The following is a 19,596-nucleotide window of genomic DNA, read 5'->3' on the forward strand; positions in this document are numbered from 1 at the left end:
GGTCTGCAAGAGATGCACCGTGCTGGTTTTACTCTAATATACTGTACAAGTTTCACTTTTTGAATGGAATTACTGAAATAAATCAACTTTGACATGATATTCTAATTTTATGACAGGCACCTGTACCTAATCAGCTGCATGGTTTTTGAAGATATATGTTTATTCGGAAATTGGTCCCTGCAAAGCTTTCCAAAAATTATGTGATAAGTTTAAACAAGAAGATGTGAAGCAGGTGATGCAAATATGTTATGTATATATATATATATTATATATATATATATACATACACACACTGTGAGTGGAAAAAAAACACACCAAAATGTTTTTCATCACATCTTCAACAATAGTCGGCCGATTTTGATAAAATTTGGAACACTGTATAAACTTGTGAGTAATTAATACAACTGTTGTTGGAAAACATATTACATACACTTTGTATCAAACATTAAGTAAATCAGCCGACTATTGTTGAAGATGTGATGAAAAACATTTTGGTGTGTTTTTTCCCCACTCACAGTGTTTTATATATATATTTATATATATATATATATATATATAAATAAAACAAGTTGCATAAAATGTGCTTGAAAAACTGAAATAATCATTGGTAAAATAACTACATTACTGTCAAATAAAGACGATTTTTGTATTATTAGTGTAGCTTGTTATTAAAGTCTTTTCAGATTATCACTGTCAGAGATAGAGGAAGGATATTCAGATTTTTGTAGTAATTAAGTAACACGAAAGTTAATTATGCTTCTGGCTGCATTTTACATGAACAATTAAGGATGATTAGCATTTTAAAAGGAAATGTGATGCTATACTTGTATATACATACATTTTAAAAGTTAACCTCTAGTTAAAGTTTCACAGAAGGAGATTAAACACATGCTTTACAAATGACATTTATACCTCACCCTTAATAGTATGAACAATAAATAAGCAGTTTTTAAGGTACAAATAAGTACCTAATGAAGAGGCAGACTGAATGCACTGGTGGGTTAAGTAACTTGCGGACCACCTTAAATTGAACCTCACCACTTTTTCTTTCTTTCTCTTCACTGGGCTGTAACTTCTGCAAAAACCTTTCTAACTGTGGATTACATTGAACCAACAAACAAGTGCACTTAAGGCTACATGTTTTATAAATTGTTTGCTATTTTGTAAAGGAAAAATAAGGCAAAAATAGAAATCTGAAATTAAAGTACAAAACAAAAATCATGATTGGAACAGGGAAAAGAACATGCTGTGTGTAGAACCTCAAATCTTTGATAAAACTCTTCAGCTATCTCTATGATATTATACAATCCCTGTGTGATAAATACATCAGTGTGACTGTAACTTCCAAGACAGTAGTTCTTTGTTTTACTTTTGTTTTTAGTCATTCTAGTAGATTTAAGTAAGAGTGGTTTGTTGTTTGTTAGAATCATATTTACCGAGCTTCTGTAAAAAGCCAAATTTCCTCCGGAGGCAAATACAGTTCTATCTACTGTATGCTACCACATCCATTTCAGCACAATTTTAAAAAGAAACAATCACAACCACCTCCAAAAACTGACTACCCGAAGAGTTTTTACATGAATAAAATGTCTAGATTTTCTTATAAAAAGCTTTAAGTTTCCAACTAAAATTACCTCAAGTCCGGATAACAATCCAGCAAGAACCTCCCAGCATTGCACAAATAAAATACCGGTATGTCCCAGATTAGAGAACATGAATATTTTATCCAACATAAAAGTTATGGATCCGGAGACATACAACAATAAGCTAATGCCTTTTTCTAAGAAGGTAGTACTATCCCCCTACTTGTTACTACAAGAGTGTTTTTCATAAATTACTAAAGCTACAAAAAAAATGTAAAAAAATAAATCTATTTATACAGACAATTAATGATAAGCAGAGCAGTCAACAGCACAAAATGACTCTGAAAGGAGCGACTACATCTGTGTTACCCCTTTTGTTTTCACATTGACAAAATAAACAGAACATTAAAAATGAAAAATATATTTAAAAAACATTCTTAACTATCTTGTACATAAAATTCTGCTTCATTCTGTAAAAATACAGCATAACCAGTCTGAAATTTATGAATGGGTGGATGAATACAGAAAACACAGAAACTGGGAAATAAATTGAGTGAGAGAAAAACGTGCAGCCACAGGGGGCTCCCAGGAATGAGCTTAAAAACCACTGGTCTATACCACCAGAACTCTGATTTTGATAGGCTGTTATAACCAACCATGACTACCCTAAGGGTTTACGTTCATCAGAAACACTGCTGACTGGAGTTTGTTTTTTCTCTCCACCATTGTCAGCTGCCCTTATATTAATTATAATGGATTTCATAAGAGATTTCATAAGAGTTATAATATCTTTATGATGATCAAAAAAAAAAAAAACGTTAAAGCAGTCTTCGATCCTAACTCAAATTTTATTAATGAGGCCAGTGCAATGCAAGTCCTATTGGATACTGGCCTTTTTAGAGAGGGACTAGGAGGGGCCAGTCTTCTATAAGGGTACATCTGCAGGAGATGCCAACTGATCCAACACCTCAAGCTTGGGTCACTGAACTGGAGAAGGAGTAAACTGGCCTGCAGTGTAGCAGAGAATTGGCAGACCTGGCCCAGGTGTCCTTTAGAGAGATAGTATCCACCCCAAAGGGGGTGCAGGGGTAGATTCCAGACGAGATCGGTGGGTCACGGTCACAAGGCATAGGGTAAAAGGTTTCACACTGTCCATGGGCATCAACCCCCGAAATGGAAGTGTCAAACTGTTTTCACGTCAGCTGAATGGTGTCTCTGAAGATTCTGAGGTGGTAGCCAGGGATGAGAAGCCCCAACGGGCTATCTCAAAACCAGCTCCCTGAAAGAGAGATGTCGTGATAGTTGGACTCAAACATTAGGGGGACGGAAGTACAAGTTTGCTCCAGAGACAGAGTCTCATAAAGTGTGTTGTCCTCCAGGTGTACAGGCGGGAGACCTCCCTAGATTGGTGGATAGGCTCTTGGCCAGAGAGGAAGTGGATCACTGGCATATATGTGTACAACATGGACAATAAGGATAGTTTGTCAGTTCTGCAATCCAAATGCAAAGAGTATGATGTTAGGTTGAGGAGCAGACCTGACACCGTGGTCTTCTCTGAAGTTCTGCTTGTGCCTGCCATCAGTCCACGTGAGAATGAGGAGAGAATACGACTTAGGGCCGGTTTATACTTTACGCTCAGAACGCGAACACACTCGCATCATGGCTGCCACGCATTCCCAGCATTCATTTCACGCATCCTCTGAGCAGATCCTACGGGGATCGATGTGCTTACTTCGCTGTTTGATGAATGGTTTGATGTGGTGAAGCAAAATGCCGACATACAGATGCATTCATGGTGCTTTTATATTCAAGCATTGCATGTTCCTGATTGTAATGACACGATACATTTTAAAAGTCTCACATACCATCTTTTGTGCCGTCTTTTTTTTTTTTTTGCAATTTCACAACAGCAACATAATGTATAGCACTGTATTTGCGCCACTGAGAAAAATAAAGGACACGGTGGAAACTTGCATTTTGTGATTAAAGTGGAAATTTCGGCTATAATCTCGAAATGTCCACTTTAATCTTGTAGTTTACTTTATCATTAAAGCTGACCATCGTGAACGTTATCCCAGTTAATTGCTACGAGATATTCCAACTCTCTGCACATTTAGAATCTTTAGATTTATACTTGATATCAGTTTCATGATGAAATGCATTAAAGTGTGTGTATGTTACATTTTACATATAATTTCGTTTAAATAATGAATACTGTTAATTACACACATGGGGGAATAATTACACACATGGGAGTGACACGGTGGCGGAGCAGTAGCACAGCTGTCTTGCAGGGAGTTATGTTGCTGGTATTTCCTGCTTGTATTCCACACTGTGCTCCGGTTTCCTTCCAAAGATATGCAGATTTGGGGATTTGGTGTCGCTAAAATGAAGCTAGCTTATGTGTGTGCTTGTATTCATCTTAAAAATGAGCTGAGGCCTCGTCCAGGGATTGTTTCTCACTCGTGCCCAATACTGTACTTGCTGGAATGGACACATCCCTGGATTAATGGATTTAATCAATAAACATCCTTTGTCAGAGATATTGCTGTAAGGTGTCATCAGAATTTAATAGGTGTTCTAGGCAATTCACAACACAAAGAAGCCGAACATGTTCTCACTGTGATAATATCTCGCACTGCCACCTGGTGGATTCCTCCAGATTTACGTAAAGTATGCACTTAAGTACAAACACTGCAACGCTTGCATAGCAGGAGTGTGCGCTGCAGCATGTGTCGTGTTGCGTGTTATAACCCCGGCCTTAATGTGTTGCTCAAATCTTGGTGCAGGGTAGAAGGGTATATGTTTATGCAGCATTAGGCCTCATTTTGGAACAGATGGGACCAGTTCCACTGCAACGGGTTACATCTGAACCAGAGGGGAACCAATATGTTGGGAGGCATGTGAGCAGGTTGGTTGAGGATAGTTTAAACTATGGTATGGAGGGCAGGGAGTTTAGGACAGGTCAGGTCAGTTTAAGAACTAAACAAACCATAGTGTAAAAATATAAATGCATACTAATTTAAACTCTAACACGTTATTTAAATGTAAAAGTAAAATGAGTATCACGTTCAAAGTTAGCTTGCCTTAATGCTGGAAGCATCAAAAAAATAAGCGAGTTGGAGTTGTGTGTAGAGGTGCATATTATAGCAATAACAGAAATCTGGCTAAATAACAAAAAGATGGGGATGACTATAACATACAGCAGAGGAATACACATTTTTAAGAAGGATACACAGGTTGTGGTTTCTGTCAAACAGAATTTAAATGCAAGTCCTTTTCAGCTGGAACGATGAGCCCCATGTTAGTGTGGACATGTGGCTTCGCTTGGAAAGCATTTGGGAAAGAGGAATTATTTTAGAATTGTATTACAGATCACCCAATGCAGACAGTTATTTCAACTCAAATCTTTTTTTCTATACTAATAAAAGGCAAAGCCCTTACTGACTGACTGACTCACTCACTCACTGACATCACTAATTCTCCAACTTCCTGTGTAGGTAGAAGGCGGAAATTTGGCAGGCTTATTTCTTATAGCTTACTTACAAAAGTTAAGCAGGCTTCATTTCGAAATTCTACATGTAACGGTCATAACGGTCAACAATATCCGCCATGTTGAACTTTCTTATTTATGGCCTCATCTTCGCGAAATTTGGTAGGCGGCTTCCCTGCGCTAACTGAAACCGATGTACGTACTTATTTCAGTGGTATGACGCCACTGTTGGCCGCCATATTGAACTTTCAAATGGTCTTTGTTACTTATGGGCCCATCTTCAAGAAATTTGGTACGCAGGTTCCCAACGCTAACTGAATCCTACTTACGTACACATATACGTCCATAGCCTGCAGCTCTGTCGCCATGCGAGGCAGCGTTGGGTCCCCCATCCCCATGCCTGCCACGTTGTTGGCTGCCTGCCTATATAAGGCCGTCCATCGCTCTGGTCTCCTCATTTCCTTCCTTGCTTCACCACGGGATTCACATCTCTCTACCGATAACTGCAGCCTTTTTATTAAATCCACGGCTTCGCCGCCGTTTTATTGTTCGTTTATTACAATTATAGTTATTGTGTAGGTATTTTAGACTTACTTTACATTGTTCAGGTACCCATTTCCTTTATCATTCCAACCGTACCCGCATTAACATGTCTATCGAGGTGATCACCATCGATCAAAGAACTCTCACTTACCAAGTGGTTTCCATGCCCGGAGATAGCACCTGCCTTTTCCATTCTCTTTGTTACATATTGCACGGCCATATCAGGCTCACTCTTGATATCCGGAGGAACATTGTGTCTTATGTATTGAATGACTGGGACAGGTTCAAGGTGTGGACTGATGACAGTACAGGAGATAATTATACTACACAGGAGCACTAGAAGAGTGAAATGCTTAAGCCCCATCACCTATGGTTCTGCATGAGTTGATGGCTGCCGCTGAATTGTTCAGTTGTCGCTTTCAAGTGTACTGAATTGGCCAAATATTTTACACCTTTCGACAACCACCAATGCCTCTTAAACATCTTAGATTCACATATGACGATTTCAGTAGTGGACACTTTGATGTTTATGAATGTTAACTCTCAAAAGCTGGATGCGACGTTATCGATGAAACCGGTTGTATGCTTACAATGCTTGGCAGATGCCGAATGTCACTTCAACACAACAAGTCCTACAAATAATGTCGTAATTGAAACAAACCATGAAACTCAAATTGATTATGACAGCAGCAATCCAAGCTGCGAGATTTGAGGCAAGATAGCTTTTCACATGACCAACTGTATGTTGCATGCTTAAGAGTAAACTCAGCGCACAGCTTGGTCATATTACAACCGGAGGGCCAAACTGACAACATGGTATACAAAGAGATCCTTAACAAATAATTATTGGTATATTTTCCCTCAGTTTAAAAAGGTTTACTTTTCTTTTTAATAAAAAGAAGGGGTGGGGATCGATCTGTTCTTAACATAATTCTTTTTTTTGTAAAAACTTGATTGCTATGTATGGATTGTAATAAAATACATTAAAAAAAATATAATTTTAGGCAGTACTTTGCCGCTGCGAAGCGTGGGTATTTTGCTAGTAGTAATATAAAAGAGGCAAGTTTACAGAGTGATTATAGTCAAGGCGGGACTTTTAACTACCTGAATATTGATATATTTATGTTTCTGCTGATGTATGCATGTGAATTTCTTCTTTTAGGATTAATAAAGTTTATCTAATCTAATGATCCCCAATAGTTTCTCTGATAAATTGCGTAAGCATAAATTGTTGGCATTAAAAAAGGATTATAACAGTTTCAAAATGTTTACAACTGAAAATCTGCAAGTCAACAATAGAGAATGGGTGTCTACAAGGTAAAAGAGTATGACCGTTTCAATAATGAGTGCCTAAAATGGGTCTGACTAAATGCCAAGAATGAAACACTCAATGGTTTCAGCAAGGGCCACAACTAACAGGATTCATAAGCCTCTGTACAAACCCTGAATTAGAAAATTAACTAAAATGTCATTTTAGCAGTTATACTCATGAACATTAGTTTGTCTTTAGTGTTAAATTTAGTGTTTGCACATTTTTATTCAGCAATCAAGTATGCGGCTTTACCCATCTTGACACATTTCTGATAGCAAAGTACTGTACATATTGTAATAATTAGGAGGTGTTTAAATTCTTCACAGAGTAAAGCACAATAAATGAATTTTATTTTGGTATTAACAAATGGAGCAGCTCACATTATTGTTGACAAGCCAGATTGTATTTTCATTCAGTATTAGCAATGCTGTGTTAAAGAAAAGAAAAAAAAAAACAAATATTACTGTAACACATTTGTTCACACTATAATTAAATACTGGTGTAATGGATTGCACATACTTTGCTAGCTAATACATTTGTTATTTCTTAAAATTACATTTCTATGATTCACTTGTGCACATAGGCACATCTATAATCATTTAAAACACTTTACTACTTAAATAGATTCAACAGCAGGTAAGAAAAATGAAAAAGATGGTGATTCAAAAAGGAATAAAGATTAACGTGCTTCCTACTGATAAACACAGATGAGAACATTGGATAATCAGAAAAACTGGTCAAGAGAATAAGTAAGTCAAATTAAAAAAATAAACTAAATTGATGTGGAGTAATGCAATGATGATATCAAGATGATACATTTTGATGTTGTAATAAATATTGCTGCTCCACTGCTCCAGAAGATTATGTTCAAACCCAACCAGTCACTATGTGAGCAGAGCTTTCTCCTAGTACCAAGGCTCTCCTCCGAAGAGGTTTGACAAATAAGAGGCGATCATTAAGTTCACCACACTTATTTAGTTGCTAAAAAGCAAAACATTCCAATAACTCATCCCTTTTTAAAGAAGTCGATGTTTTGCTTCAACCACATAATCTTGGCAGTTTGAGCCAGACTTCCAGGTCTTCTTCTGAAAAGAAGTGCCTCCTGGCTTCAGTCTTAAATGCACTCCCCCCTTAATTCCCAACAGTGTCCTCCAGGATACAACTCACTATTTAACTAAAAAAGTTTGCCAGGTCAACTTTATCAGTTCTTTTGAGAATTTTGTCATCCTAGCATGGGTCCCTACACAGCCTTCTCTGCCCAAGAAGGTTCATCTCTATTAACCTTTCCAACCGTACATGCCTTCTAGTCCTATAGTGCTCTTGGTTAACTGGCAACTCCAAATTGACAAGATTTTGAATTAGTGGGTACTTTGGCCATACAAGGCACCATTTTATGGGGGGATATCTGCTTTATACCTGATTTATAAAGATAAATGATAATTAAAAACATCTCATGATTGATTGTGCTTCCCTTTGTAAATTTTTTGCTTGTGTTGAAAAAAATATGTAATAGTAATCAAGAATATATGTAACAAATCACAGCCAGATTGTTTTAGTCTCTCATAAACAGACACCCCTCTTAACATTAAGAAGCCATGTCTCTTTCACTATATGTAGCCTAACTAATAAGTACTAGAATGTCCAACTGAAGTATCTTCATATCAGGCCTTATTTGCCAGATTGATCAAGTTCATGTGCTTTCTACCATTAGACTACTGAAGAAAGAATACTACAGATACATCTCAAAAAAGCCTTTTGAAAATCAACTTCATGGTTATAAAAAAATCTAAATACTTCATTCCTTCAACAGCTGATACTCCTTAATACAAATACTTAATCAAATAAAACAGTTCTGTAACAGTAAAACAGCAATGTCTAAAAATATTAAATTTACTGATTGTACTTTTAATAAGTAGTTTATTATCTTTAAACAGTGCATACTTAAACAGACTGAGCTCTTGGTGATGTATTAATCAAGGGGAAAAATAATTAGAGAGCAAAGAAGAGTACTTTAGCCGGGATAATTAAGATTATAAAATATATACTCCACTTGTACCATTTCAAATCTACTGTCTAATAAGTTCCTCTTTCTCCCATAACACATCCCACAAATCCAAACTCTTACAACACCTGAAAAACATTGACCTTTCAGAATAAAATATTAATTATGACATGTATGACAACAAATTATTGTATAATATACTAGTTTCAGCCTTGCAGATGCTTTTTTTAACTGCACTGTATGAACATTTTTAAAGAAGCAGCTTGGGCAAAACATTTAAAAATAACACAAGGGCAGTTGTTGAATGCGCACATCTATTTCAAAGTTCTCTTGCATATTTGACATACCTACTTGAGCTCTAAATACATATGATTATTATTATTTTTATTTTAATTTTGGATACACAGACATACAAACACTCTACAGGCTGTGCCTACTAAATCTCATCTGGCATAGGGATTGCTGCAGACTGCATCATACCCTTGGCATTTCCATGTGACATGGTTGAGGACAAGTGTCAAAAGGACAAAGAGTTTAGCCTGCTTTAAAAAAAGTACATCAAAAGAAAAAATATGCATTATCCTTTACTTAAAAAGAAACTAATTTTATAAAGTTTTGCTGTCTAGATGGGCTCTGGAATTCTCAAAACAAAAACTAAACAAGTTGAAAGAATGGATAGATATCATTTGTTTAACCACTGTCTTATTTTAATCAATGACTGAATAACTAGAATTTTAATTCAGTTGTTTTTTGTGTACCCTTTAAAAAGGCAAGGTCTAAACCTATAGCAAATAAAAATTAACATCTCTATAACTTTGGAAAACTTTTACAAGAACATAATTAGGGAAAAAAAATGAATGATCATATCCAGAGGACATCACTCTATAATTTTTATCTGCATTCTGTCCTCAAAGGATAAAGCTCTAAAGGCCGGGTAGCATTATTAGATACTAAATTAATAAGAAATACAATGGAAAAGTCCCTGCACAGGGAATGGCATCGTGCTGGAAAGATTTCTTAGGAAAAGCAGCCTCCCCAACTCTCCCAAAAGCACAGGTGCAGCCAACTATACTACCCATCTATCTATATCCATCTCTATATCTATCTAAATACAGATATTGTATATGTATGTATATTTAGTGCTTTAAAAATTCAAAACCTCTCAACTGTAACAAACAGTTCAGATTTCCATACATGTGTCAATGGCTGGCATAGGTAGCACTGGAAATCTTACATATAAACATCTGCAAGTGGAACTGTGTCTGTCTGTCCAGCCAGGAAGTGCAAGGCACCCCGGAAGTGTGAGGCTTTAACATGAAGTTCAAAGAGCCAGCGAGGCAGCCCCAAGTTAACAAGTCAGAAGAAGAAAGAAGTGCGAGACTACAGCATGAAGCTAAAAGAAAGCAACTCCGTCGCCAAAGTAAAACTGCCGACAAAAGACAAACTCGCTTAGCCACTAATACACAAGTGAGGCAAGCACATCGGCAAAACAAAATGCTCAAGGATAGAGAAACTTGCTTAGCCGCTGATAGACAAGAGGGGCGAGCACATCCGTGATACAAAACCGCCAACTCTGTATTTCAATTTCTTTTTCTGACAATTTCAATAGTTTCTAGGAGCTAGTGTTTTATAAATTTAACATATCAGAGAGGCATTTTTCTTATAATCCGTTTTGATTCAACGATATGAAAAAGAATAAACATATCTGTCAAGCTTTTGAATTTGAAACCAAAATTAATTTAACGGGTCTGGTATCGTTTTACACACCATTTTTAACCATGAACTTCATCCATCCATTACCCAACCCGCTATATCCTAACTACAGGGTCATTTTCCTTTGGAATTTTACACTTGCAAAAGCACCTTTTGATAACTTTTCTTACATATTGTTAGGTATAATTCCAATCTCCCTCTGACATCTATTAAAACAAATCACACAATGGTATTTGGAATTGTTGTATTGATTTTTCTTTCATACATCTAAAACTGTGTATTTAAAATTAAGGTATAAGCTTGGTAAACTGCTTTGTAATGTTGTTAAAGGCAATATATAAAATAAACACTGTCTGCTTCTCTGCCTCCATTAAAAGAGTAGAACTAATTAAAGTATCAAAGGATTAGCTGAAAAGCTATTTATTTACAGATCATGCTGAAATAAAGTGATCTATGCACTATGAACTCACATAACCCAATAACGGATTGATGGGAATGGAGGTTTGCTAGCAGCATTTGGCACAAGACTGGATTTAAGCCTGGACAGGATGCAAGATCATTCCAGGGCACATTCATTCAGATAATCAAATTGAAATAATTCAGTCAAAACCTGAACAGTTAGAAAACAGAAGCTACACATAGAAGATTAAGGTACTCCCTGAACATTTCAAAATAAAGTGACCTCAAACAGTTCTCTTTTTACAATTTATAAACCAATGTTTTAATCTATGTGGATCAAAAAGAAAAAATAATAATAATTTTAAAGCTTGCAAGATTTTACCTCCGCACTGTACAGCTGGTGGCAGCACATAAGTGAATCACTATTCCTATTACTTTATAATTCAAGGGACTTAACAATATGCTGCTCAGTGTATAATTTTACTCACCCTTCTGAGTCAAGCAGTATACAGTAATGTGCCAACAACAAAACATTTTCACATGTAATATATTTATGTTAAAAAGTTAAAGTTGACAATTGGTCCAACTGCAATGGTACAAAGAGGACTGGATTACAAATTTATTACTCTACAGATTACCAATCAGTAATCTTCTAGTCAATCTTTCTCCAGCATACCTCCTTATTGCAAAGCTCACCTTCACATTTACGCACCATCTGCATATTTTCCTAATCCACATCATTTCTGTTCCATTATCAGCCAAAAATAGCCTATAATTAATGTTTGTTTGAGGGAGAAAAGCAAAAAAAATGTTTCAAGGTTTATTGCAATATGAATTAATTTGCATCAGGCACAACTAATTTTATTTGAACATTAATAAAGCAAAAACTCCAGAATGTGAGTATTTTACATTACATGGAATACAATTGTTGAGATAGAGATACAAGTTACAAAAATATCTATTACTGTTACTTTACTAAATGATCACCAAACATTTGCAAATGCATTATATCGCTATGCTACATTTACTTTAAAAACGATAGCGGTATTAACGACCAATGAAACTAATTTGTGCAGGTTTTCACAATATTCACATTAGCAAGTCCTACTTAGCATTGTCAGCTTAAGTTATTCATTTTAACTACTGAATGTGCACCTTTCTCAGTCATTTAACATATTTATTTGATGCCACTAAAAAATGTTAATTACTACTACTGCATTACTTTTTTCTCTTAGCACGGTTTCAAAGCACTGAAAATGGTAGATAGTTTTGGAATACAGTGGTACCTCGGTATACATCCTTAATCCGTTCCAGATTCTTTTACTTATACCAAATGAATTTTTCCCACAACAAATAAAGGGAAAATTATTAATCCCTTCCCATGAAAAAAATCCTATTGTTATTGGCATATTATACAAAGATGGGGTTGTATAAAATAAACACTGCTTAATACTAAAATAAATAAATACAAAAGCAATTAGATGAAATAAATGAAAATGTAATCTTGCTTTACTTTTTAATAACGTCTTTGCTTTTCACAATCATAGTTAACGTTGTTCTCGGTATACGGTATGCAGCAGCCATGTCCCGGATATGTATGCCACCTTCATACTTTTCAACAATCAATTAAAATTTACACGGAAAAAAACACAAAATCACGTGAAAATTCACAAAGTTATAGCGCAGTTTGTTCACTGAATACTAGCAACTGGCATACCGACGCTCGTGAGCAATCATGGCTTTGTCTCGAGAGAGGTAAACAAGGGTAGCGTGCGGTGTTCTAGCACGCAAGTTGTATTCCAAACAAATACATATACTGTATGTATGTATGTATGTGTATATATATATATATATATATATATTATATATACACACACACACACACACATATATATACATACATACAACACTAGTTTACATATACTTTTTACATTCAGAGAACAAGCAAGGTTTAATGACCTCCTCAAGTTTGCAGAGTGAGGCAGAGGGGAGTGCTGAACAGGCAGTCTTGAGGTTTACAATACAGAACTTTAACTATTAGACCACATTAAAGACCTAATTCCAGACTGCAAGCAAAAGACACTGCTTCTATAATATACATTGCTGTTTCCAGAAGCATGTGCCAATTATTAATAAACATTAATACAAAAAATGAGCAGTATGTAGCCATCTCACACCAGGCTTTACATGGCTGTAACTTTTCTTATTATATTCTTCTTTAACAATGGTACTCACCCTAATTCTACCACACTGTCATCTCAGGCAAGTCATCAACTCCAATGTTCATTAAAGAACACCAGAAGGTATAGGTCAGTAAATACATAAATACAGTAAATAAGAAATTCAAAGCTCTTTATCTAATACTTATTTTAAAGAATATTCTTCTTTAATATACAAAGGGTCTTGTAATGTTTTATTCCATTAATAGCATTATACAGGAGGCTTGGTCAAAAAGTTATAAGACGTCATCCAATACACATCTCACATATAAACGTCTGCGGGTGGAAGTGTGTCTGTCTGTCTGGCCCGGAAGGGAGAGGTGGAGTTGGGGTAAGGGCTCCACCTCCGAGGAAACAGAAAACACGCTTAGCTGCTAATAACTCAAACGGGGCCAGCACATCAGCAAAACGAAACCTCAGAAGAAAGACCAAGGGGCTTAAACCGCTAACACTGGCAAAACGGTATCCCTTTTACTCCTGCCACTAATGCACAAGTGATACGAGCACATGTCGACATAACAAATGCCCCTAGGAGAGAGATGCCCAAAGAAGTTCCTTTTAATTACCTGACATCTACATTTCAGTTTTTTGGGGTTTTTTTTCTGACAATGTCAATAGTTTCTAGGACCCTGGGCTTTATACAGCACAGGCTTACACAGCTACTTGTAATATAAAGGCAGTTTAGCTATACTGATGTGTACATAGAAGAAACATTGACATAACCCAAAAACAATCCATTTCTCCATACCTTATATCAGTGTTGAGAAAGGGAAGTTCAAAGATAGTCAAAATAAAACAGGTGCAGTGTGTGACTTAGGTTTTGTGAAAAATTAAAACATAAATCCTCCAAATTTAAAGGTAAAGCCTTTGATAATCACTTCTTCAGTAAAGTTGCTATTTCCAAATCCCAATAATCAAATAGGATTCATATTTGTGGCAAACCTTTGAAATCATGCAGTGATGTAGTGGTCTCCAAAGTGAAGTAAAAGTACAAATAACTGAAACATTAACCATCCATGAAATTGACAATGAACTGGAAATCTCATTTAGCAATGACAGATGATTGTACCAAGAGGCTGAAAACTATTTGTTCCAAGATTCTTTGCTGATAATTAAGATGTTCGCAATAGAGATGTATGTGTGGCTCTGAAAAAGATCCTTAAAATATTATAATTTCTCCCTCTGTTCCTAAATAACATTCCAATAGTCTAAAAACTTGGTCACATCACTGTTGAAGAATTTCAGCACTAGCTGTGAAAATGGTGGAAATATTGGGACAAATGCATATCCTTTGGTGGAGATTGCTTCAAGGGATGTGGCACATAACATATATAAATTAATCTTTGAAAAAATGCAAGGTTTAAGAAAGAGTGTGAATACTTTAGGTAATGCTAAAATGCATCTATTACTCATACTGTTAAGTAACAAGGTCTTAATAAATGCTTCGTTTGGTCTTAACCCTTATAAAGTATAAGCCGTTATTCATTTGTACAATGCAGCCTTCTAAAATAACTTAATTTTGGTATGGTTTGAGGTAGCTTAACTGAGATGCATTTTTCTTGATATTGCAGACATGTAAAAGATCTGTGAATCATATCAAAGGCTCTTCACATACTATAGTGTGCAAAGATGAATAACCACTGTACTGATGCTTTGTAAGAGTGAAGATTAAAATAAGCATGCTAATGTCTAGTTACATAACAGTATGTGATAGTAGATGCATGTTTGCAGTACCTAGTGTTACTGAGCTTTATCACTCCATGCAAAATAAAGACCGACTGACTGATTTGTAGATAAATAATTCCTGTAGCTGCCTCCAACTGCAAACAGATGGTTTCAATGGCATCTCAAACCAGGTATTAACAAGATAAGACTATTCCTGGGGCTCTAATGAGGCACTACATAGAAATGGTGAAAGGACCTGTCTAACTAAAGAACAGCATATTAATAAATGCATTCTTGCAGAACCTAAAGTGATACTGAACTTGTTCATTACCCTTGCAAAATAAAGACTGATTGACCGATAAATAGATAAAAGGCTCCTGTGGCTGCCTCCAAATATGCAAAGAGATGGTTTAAATGGCATTTCTAACCAGGTATTAAAGATAGATCATCCCCGAGTCTCTAACCAGGTACATCACAAACTGGTGGGCCCTTTGGCCACATCTAACTATGCAATACGCAAACAATCTAGCACAAGGAACTTGATTGTGGTCCTGAAGAGCCACAGAAACTGCATGCTTTCACTTCAACCAACTTCTTAATTAGAAACAATTTAATTGCAGTTAAAGCAATATTTTCCTGGGACTTAACTGTAGTTAATGTACATAGTATAATCTAGGACTCTGAATTGCCTTACCTTAGTTTTAATAGCTGAATTTAGGTTTAATTATTTCCTAGCCAGCCACCAATTTATAAGAAAATGCAAATAAAGAAACCACAAGTCCTCTGGCTAACTTTGCTTTACTTATAATGGTGAATATGCATCTGTGTTAATAAAATGTTCAGAAATAAATGACAAAAGTAGACAAAAGTGCAGTGCACAAAAAAAATGGATAATGTCCTCAAAAAAGAAAACTCTGTAATATAATTTTAAATTGTCTACAATGAATAAAAGAACTGACAAGCCATAGTTCAACACCAAGGTTTATTATCAGCAAGTACCTTCTTCTAATTAGGAAAAACTGGTGGAATTTAAAATCTGGTTTCAGCCACTATAGCCCTCCAGGAACATAACTGATGACTCCTGTCCTAGTATAACATCTTTTGCTGCAGATGGTGGAGACAAATAGTTAACACAGCTGTCTATTAGGGTTGCGTGGTACATCAATCCTGGAAAATGACCAAAAAACACATTTTAAAACAGTATGATACTGGCATTCCGGGATTTTCTATACCGGAAGAAAACATCAGTTTTCCTCTCAGTGCCCCTTCACTTAATACTCACTAGTCTAGATGCTGAAAAACATCTGTTTTGTAGACTTATCAAAATAACCTCATGGTCTTTGACACAATCAAGACTTCATGGAGGACACCCCCCTTATTCCAAACTGGAATTTACCAGGTATCAATTGGGAAGGCTGGAATAAGTTGGGAAAGTTTTGGAGCTACCCCATATTTGCTTTAAAATCATTTTGGTAGAGGTACTGAGGTCCAAAAGCTGATATCAATACCAAAATTTTACTAATGATCCGACATGACAGTGTACCAGGTATTACACTGACAAGTGGTTCCTGTGGCTGCCTCTAACCAAGCTATGCAGAAAATTGACCAGTTCCACAGCAGTCTCAAACCATCCATCATCCAACCCGCTACATCCCAGGTATAAAAACTAGTCGTGCTACCTGTCTAAGACAGGTTGAATTCAAAGCAATCAAAGTAGACCTCACGTTTTTTATTTGATACCTAGGTTGTCCATTTGGTGTTGTATAATAATACGCACCCAATCCCTTTCACTCCCAATGGCTTTCCGTTTTTTTAAAGATAGGCGCAAATTTCTGTCGGTTCATCTCTGTATCACTCTTTCAACTGACCATTCTTATAGTCAAAGTGTTTTGATTGGAAAATATAGAGGGAAGGTGCTACCACATTGCCCTGGTTTAGCAACTTTAGCCCAGTCATGTAGAGGCTTTCGTTTCCTCTTGTGTGTGTCAATTAATTGTTATTTTCACTTATCCATTGCCCATATGTTATCCCATCATTAGCATTACAGCTACAAGCCTTATTCATAAGTCATTACTACACTGTCGGACAACAGAATAGGCTGATGAGATAAAATTTATATTTAGACTCTTATTTAGTACAGGTTTCTTTATAACTTTTCACAATTAGGAATGACCCAGTCTTTCTAAATCTTAAAGGTATTAAGCAGCTATTATCCAAACTCTCTACTAGAATGAATGACAACATTCCAGCATTACTAGTTTCCTGCGTAAACAGTAGGAAGAGCTCTAACCAGGATCAGGAACGCACTTTTCTAAAGCAATTAAAAACTTTTTTTTCGTCTTTGAATCGCTATATAATATGCCTCATCAACCAGTAAAGGCACTTGTTAACTTTGTGCGAGCATTGCTACATTAAATCAAATTAAATAATGAAATAGGACGCTGAAAAGGAAAACATACAGAGCATAAACCGAGGTCTTTCATTTCAAACCACAACCGCCGAAACAAGGCAACCTAACCACCATGCAAGATAAGACCATGACATAAATCACGCCAAACTTGTGTTCACGTTTGTCTACAAGAAGGCTGCGAAACTGTACTCTCGATTTAAAAGAAAGCGCGTTCTCAGTATCGGTGCTAATCTTTGCCATGGCCATTTATTTCATTGGTAATTTAAACGTTGGGGAACTTACAGTTTATAATCTACGAAGCATTAGGGGAGGGTCAAATGTAACCGAGAAGGCAAAAATGCCAACATCTACTGTACTACTCTCGATTAACCACAGAACCGAGTCCTCGATCCATTTAAAAGAAGCAGGGTGGTGGTTACAAAAGGGAGCAGTTGGTAGTGCAGCAGTGTAAACATTACGACTACAGCCCATGTGAAAAATGGCTCGAGCTGCTCCGCTTTAAAAAAAAAAAAAATCAAATGGCAATCTGTGCAGAGCTGATTTTAACACGCACGCGCCTTGCGGAATAAAGTGTGTGCGCAATGAAATAAAATAACCAAAGTCACGGTGTTGCGCACAGAGCTCGTCCTGTTAAAGAGTAACCTGGGCACGGACAGTGGAGCTGGCAGTGACCAAACGCGAAAGCGAGCACGGGCACACACCCCAAGAACAGTTCCGACGCTGATCGAATTCTCCCCCGCTTTACAAACACACTCTCGAACACCGCGCAGGGAATCTTTAATTGTGTTTCTTCGTGTACTACAAGTTCCCCCTTAAAAACTAATGCATCACCCTAACGCATTTTCACTAAAACGTTGAAATATTTATTCCCTCAAAGTGGTCACATACTTGAGGGGAAAAAAAATACGGCGAATCATGCGCACGATCCAATCATCCATTTACAACCCAACTCCTTGAACCTGCGAGCCTCAATAATATATATTTTTTAAAAAGTTACCAAACAGACATATTTATTAATACAGCCCCTACTAAATACCATCATCCATTTCACCCGGTCCGATCCGGAGCACAAACACGCCTTAAAGTGCTGCTCGAGTCCAGCTGCGCATTTCTTTGCTTTAGTTTTCACGCCGGCCTCACATTCTATTTTTTTTTCCTCGTACGACTTCCACAACATGAGGTAAACAAGATCCCAAAACACTTTCGCATTCTTAAAATAGCCACGTTTTTTTGGGGGGGCAACATAAATTCCGACTTCAAACCCAAAATAACACAGCGAAAACTTACCGGTTTCCCGGGAGCGCCCGCTCTCTCGCTTGCTCCTCCTTGCAGATCTTCTTCTGCTGTTTGTTTGGTGTGTTTTTTTCCCTCCCGTAAGTGTCGAAAGTTACTAAAAACGTGTTTAGCACAGCTTATCTCGAAAGGCAGTTCCGAAATGAAATAATGTTCCGCCGCTCCCAGCCCCAAACTCTCTAGCCTCCCGTGGCAGCGCGCTGTTTCTCTCTCCACCGCCACCCCCCTTCTCCCCAATAATACCCACACAAACACACACAAGGTACAGCTCAGCGGGCAGCCGCTCGCTCGCTCTCCCGCCCGCTCAGCTGACTCCACTCTAGCGGGCTGAAGGCCACGCCCACATGTGCTCTTTGGCCCGCCTTCGATCGATCATAAAACCACGAGCCAACGGAGCCGCCGAACAGAAAAACGAGTGCAGCGCGACGAGAGGATCTGTAAGCTGTGTTCTCAGAGTGAGATGTTTTAGTCACTCAGCTAAATTCACTTTTTCCATTGTGCGGGTGTCTGTATCTTGATGTCATTCTAGCCAAAGTAAGTAAGTAAGTAGCATGTCCCAAAAGTTGCTAAGTATTAACGTAATTAAGTGTCTTTCCACGCCCCGTTTGTATACGCTCCCGTCCATTTTGAGACGTGTATGAATTTGCATAAAGTGCCGCCCCGTTTCTTGACAGTTTAATCCTACGCTCCCGAGTTGCACGTTTTTTGTACCTCTGTTTTGTGCGTGTTTTTTTAAGATTATGGGTGACTTGTAATAAAGCTGCCTGAGTGACCTTGCGACGTGGCGTTTCGCCCGATGTCCGTCGCGTTTTCCTTGTACCTTTGCTTCCATCTTAACGCGAGGCGTCTGTCTGCGGGCCCGCTTGTGCGCACGTTGCATCAGAGGGCCGCTGCATTGCTGCCATAAGCATTACTGATGCTTTACTTTTTTTAGGCGTTATAACATTAGATAGATTTGAAATGA

The 19,596-nt window shown here is 37.2% G+C and overlaps 1 protein-coding gene across 3 annotated transcripts in view; it reads right to left on the minus strand.

Moving 5' to 3' along the window:
- Positions 1–18,991, minus strand: part of grb10b (growth factor receptor-bound protein 10b) — a 239,129-nt gene extending 220,138 nt beyond the window's left edge. The window contains exon 1 of one of the 3 annotated variants that reach the window (XM_039737538.1): positions 18,627–18,991. The gene's annotated coding sequence lies outside the window, so the exon portion shown is untranslated. Of the gene's footprint in view, positions 1–13,280; positions 13,473–18,626 lie in introns of those variants that run through there. The other 2 variants (XM_039737540.1, XM_039737539.1) reach the window with 2 other exon arrangements.
- Positions 18,992–19,596: the final 605 nt, after the last annotated feature.

This window comes from Polypterus senegalus, chromosome 15 (assembly GCF_016835505.1).
Source record: "Polypterus senegalus isolate Bchr_013 chromosome 15, ASM1683550v1, whole genome shotgun sequence".
Taxonomy (NCBI): Eukaryota; Metazoa; Chordata; class Cladistia; order Polypteriformes; family Polypteridae; genus Polypterus; species Polypterus senegalus.